Source organism: Lates calcarifer, linkage group LG21, assembly GCF_001640805.2.
Source record: "Lates calcarifer isolate ASB-BC8 linkage group LG21, TLL_Latcal_v3, whole genome shotgun sequence".
In the NCBI taxonomy this organism is placed as follows: Eukaryota; Metazoa; Chordata; class Actinopteri; family Centropomidae; genus Lates; species Lates calcarifer.
In genome coordinates this window covers 22,388,527-22,393,321 of record NC_066853.1, presented here as the reverse complement: position 1 = coordinate 22,393,321, position 4,795 = coordinate 22,388,527, and the positions used below count along the sequence as shown (strand labels likewise).

At 41.8% G+C, this 4,795-nt stretch overlaps 1 long non-coding RNA gene across 1 annotated transcript; it reads left to right on the top strand.

Annotated features, from left to right (window-relative positions):
- The first annotated feature begins 347 nt into the window (after positions 1-347).
- LOC108888153 (uncharacterized) lies at positions 348-4,795 on the top strand. Its single transcript, XR_001961773.2, has 2 exons — positions 348-3,808; positions 3,914-4,795. It is a non-coding gene; the product is annotated as an uncharacterized LOC108888153 (long non-coding RNA).

The window sequence follows — 4,795 nt, the reverse complement described above, 5'->3', positions numbered from 1 at the left end:
TCGCGTTCAAGCGACCCCTGGAAATGGCCAAAAACACACAATTTTTTCACCTTCCGGTCAAAATAAAAATACTTTCTGTTGGGTTTAGAATATGGCTCCAAGAGACTTTTTGGTGCGTCATGGGATGTTACATATGTGTGCAGATTTTCAGATTTTTAGGCGCAACGGGCTTGAGGGGCTGTTCCGTTTAAAAATGTAGGTGGCGCTACCGAGGGCATTTTACCACGCCCATGCTCAAGACCCCTAAATTATTAAATTTTTCGCCGTGCCTGACGCGTCTGCAAATTTTGGTAAGTTTTCACGCATGTTAAGGCCCTCAAAAAGCCGATCTAAGAGGCGGAAAAAGAAGAAAAAAAATAATAATAATTAAAGCTGCGAGCAGCGTTGAACGGGCCCTCGCACCCGGCGCCCGTCGGGGGAGCGGCGACCGCGGGACCCCGGCAACCGCGGGGTCAACGCAGGTCGCAGGGCACACGCTGGCGTAACAGTTCACACTTCCCAGATGTAAAAATTTAAAATAAAAGCTTTTATGCTAATTATTTTCTGTGATAATATTTTTCAGAGCTCATCATCTGTGACAGCTCTTGGCTCTCCTGACTGTAACCTCTCTGTGGCAGCTTCTCACAGACTCAATCAACTCCTCTTCCCCTCCCCCCTCAAACACAAACACAAACACAAACACACACACACACACAGATACCCCCTCCCAAAAGGAGATAAAACTCAGTTTTAACTTGAGTTTACAAGCTTTGAGCTTTGAGCAAAAGCATTTTTTTGCAAGTTCTGTTATTGGGTGCATATATAAATCATTTATGCTTAAACAAGGGTTATAATGAAGTTATTTGAACAGTGAATATCTCATCTGCCTAAAGTCAGGGCGAAGCCACTAACCAGCTGTAGGGATGGGTATCATTAGGATTTTATCTTTATCCATACAGACCCCTATCAGTCCAGCTCAGACTGTTACTGGTTTAAGAGAGTGAAGTTTATAGCAATTTGCAAAATTTGGAGATTAGTGACAAACTAACCAGTTAGACTACATACAGACAAGCTTTCATTTTAGCTGTTAGTAACAGTTTGCCATGAGCTTAACCAGCGTGCTGTGCTTCGTGTTAAACATGTCATGAGACTGTGGACAACGTTTGAGCCAGCTTTGACATCTGCAGATATGAGTTTCTGAAGAGGGGCCTGCTGAGGTTAGATGTGCTGAATAATATCCATTTTCATATCAGAAAAAACACTGCATTAAACATTGTCTTAGCTCACTGAGCTGAGGTCAACAGGTAATATAACCAACCTGTGAGGTGGCTCACCCCCGTAAGATAAACACATAAATGATCCCTGATAGAACCGATAATTAAAGGCACATCAGTGACAGGGAATGCTATTAAAACTAAACTATAAACTGGTGACATTAACTGCAAAAGAAGATTTTTATTGATACATTTCAGGTAGAATTTAGTTTTCAATAAGGAAAATGCTGTAAGAAACCTGAATTTGTTGCAACAAATTTAAAATAAAAGCTTTTATGCTAATTATTTTCTGTGATAATATTTTTCAGAGCTCATCATCTGTGACAGCTCTTGGCTCTCCTGACTGTAACCTCCCTGTGGCAGCTTCTCACAGACTCAATCAACTCCTCTTCCCCTCCCCCCTCAAACACACACACACAGACACACACACACAGAGACCCCCTTCCAAAAACCCATCAAAGAGTAATACAATGGCTCCATCTGTAGGATAAAGTAGAGAGTCGCAACAGGAAGTTACCCCAAAATCTGAGGTTTCAAACAGGAAGTTGGGTTTCCGAACTTTGACGGGCCAGAACCGGCACACGCTTCGACCCAAACTCACAATTTTCGGAGGACTTCTTCCAAAAATTGTCAAGGAGGGGCTGACAACATTTGAAGTGAATCTGGTCACCCGTCTAGAAACTGGACATCACACTATAAAATATGTCATTTCCTGCTATAAATAGGTGGCGCTACAACAATTGTATGAATATTGACATATGGATGTGTGCAGATAGGTACCATTAACAATCCTGTAAAGTTTGATGCAGTTTGGACAAAGTATGGCCGAAATATAGCAAAAATAAAGCAACTTCCTGTTTCGTGGCGAGTAATCGAACTTTGAGGGGCCATAACTTCCACGCCCTTCAACAAAAACTCAAAATCTGCCGCAATTTAACATCGTCTATGTCTTAAGAACATACTATTAAGTTTTGAAGTCAATCGGATAATGCGTCTAGGACTAGTTCGCGTTCAAGCGACCCCTGGAAATGGCCAAAAACACACAATTTTTTCACCTTCCGGTCAAAATAAAAATACTTTCTGTTGGGTTTAGAATATGGCTCCAAGAGACTTTTTGGTGCGTCATGGGATGTTACATATGTGTGCAGATTTTCAGATTTTTAGGCGCAACGGGCTTGAGGGGCTGTTCCGTTTAAAAATGTAGGTGGCGCTACCGAGGCCATTTTACCACGCCCATGCTCAAGACCCCTAAATTATTAAATTTTTCGCCGTGCCTGACGCGTCTGCAAATTTTGGTAAGTTTTCACACATGTTAAGGCCCTCAAAAAGCCGATCTAAGAGGCGGAAAAAGAAGAAAAAAAATAATAATAATAATAATAATAATAATAATAATAATAATAAACAGACCGAAAACAAGAGGGTCCTTGCAACTCGTTGCATGGCCCCGTTGGGCCCACGCAACTCGTTGCTCGGGCCCTAATAATAATAAACCGAACGAAAACAAGAGGGTCCTTGCAACTCGTTGCATGGCCCCGTTGGGCCCACGCAACTCGTTGCTCGGGCCCTAATAATAATAATAATAATAATAATAAACAGACCGAAAACAAGAGGGTCCTTGCAACTCGTTGCATGGCCCCGTTGGGCCCACGCAACTCGTTGCTCGGGCCCTAATAATAATAATAAACAGACCGAAAACAAGAGGGTCCTTGCAACTCGTTGCATGGCCCCGTTGGGCCCACGCAACTCGTTGCTCGGGCCCTAATTATAAGTTTGTGGATGTTTGTAAAGATGTCTGTCCTCAGTATGAGCAAATAAGCTTCGGGCTAAGAGCCATAAACAGGTTAGGGGAGTTTTAAAGCAGTGGAGGACAGAAATAAAGATATGGAATAACATAAGACATTTGTTTTAAGGTAGAAAATGTACATGATAATCGTCAAGAAAATTATTTTGTGTGAGTGATAGACTTAAATTATTTATATTTCGTTTTAAAATTAGTTCTGCCAATATGTAAATTCCCAGCTCCCTCATGTTTGTGCAAAAATGTTCTCAAACCCTGACTTGTAACAGGCAGAGGCAGTGAACCGTGTGGGCCACTCGGGTCGTTTGGACCTCTCTACCATCAGTCCACGGCCATTTGCAGTGATTACTTGCACCAGGAGGAAAGCCATTACTGGAGGGAGGAACATGCTCCAAGAACACAGTCAAGAGTTTTTCCGCTGCTTTATCCCCCGTCATTTAGAAATTTGGACAGGTTGTGTTTTTGCCCTGATGATTTTCATACAAGGCAAAACTGATCATTTCATCTCTTCCATTTCTGTCATAAACCCACATGAGGTTGAAATTAGTTAATATTCTGAGAATTACTGTTCTCAGAGTGGTTGAATTATTACCTCCTGATATGATTTATTTTCTCTTTTTTTCTTCATTCCAGTCCACAAGCATTCATTTTTCTAACTCTATGCACTCTGTGCCCGTGTGTCATGCAGTTTCCTGACATTTCATAAGCTGTTGTTGCTGTTGCCCCACTTTCCCCTGGGCTGAGTTAATCTCTCATGGTAACTCTTTAAACCAGCAGCATGTAGTTCTCTCCAACACAGACTGACCCATTCTTTGGATTCAGAACTGTCTGGTTGATGATTTTTACCCTTTCTGATTCACAGGCGTTTTTCCAGGGCAAGCTGAAGATCACAGGAAACATGGGACTAGCCATGAAGCTTCAAAACCTGCAGCTGCAGCCTGGCAAAGCCAAGCTGTAGATGAGACATTGGAGCTACCTGTACCTACACCTCTGAACACTGAATAGAGTTAACCACCAAGAGTTTAACAGCAAGTCTGATTTCAGATAAATGTTACAGGGTTGTAAGCCCTCTCATCACTGGACTGAGCCACTGTTTCTACTAGTGACCTCACTGACTGACCAGGGGATAGATTAGTCAGCAGCTCCACCAGTCTAACTGGAGAAAAAGGTAGATGGAATGATAGTTATTTGTCTAATCAAGTCCCTGTCTGCAGGCCCTCTCATGATAACACTGTCAGTAGACTAGAGTAGAGACAGGTGCTCCTACTTTGTGATACTAATTCACTTCATGTCCACTTTTGACTTTCCAAATTTCCAATATGTATTACTGATGAAATCTTTGAGTGTATTGTGTCTGGAGATGTTGTGAGTAGAGCAGATTGATGTTGTTTCCCACAATCATGGACACCACAGTCTAAGTGCCTCCTTGTCTCAGATTAACAGTTTTTAGCCAACAACACAGAAGTGTTTTTCACTGTGGCCGCCCACTGTTTTAATGGAGGGGGTTGTAATTTTCTGCCGTGGTATCCTTATTGTTTGAATCTCTAAAAGATTTCTACCAAATAAATTTGTGCTGCAAGGTCCATTGGGTGGTCTTGACTCGTGTCTGTTTTTGTTAGGCAGGAGCTGTTATTTAGCACAAGTCCATGACTAATTACCTTGACTTTCTGTTTCTAATAATTTTGCAGACTTTAACAAAAAGCCCAGAACAGTTTATGTGTGAAATAAAATGAATTTAACAACA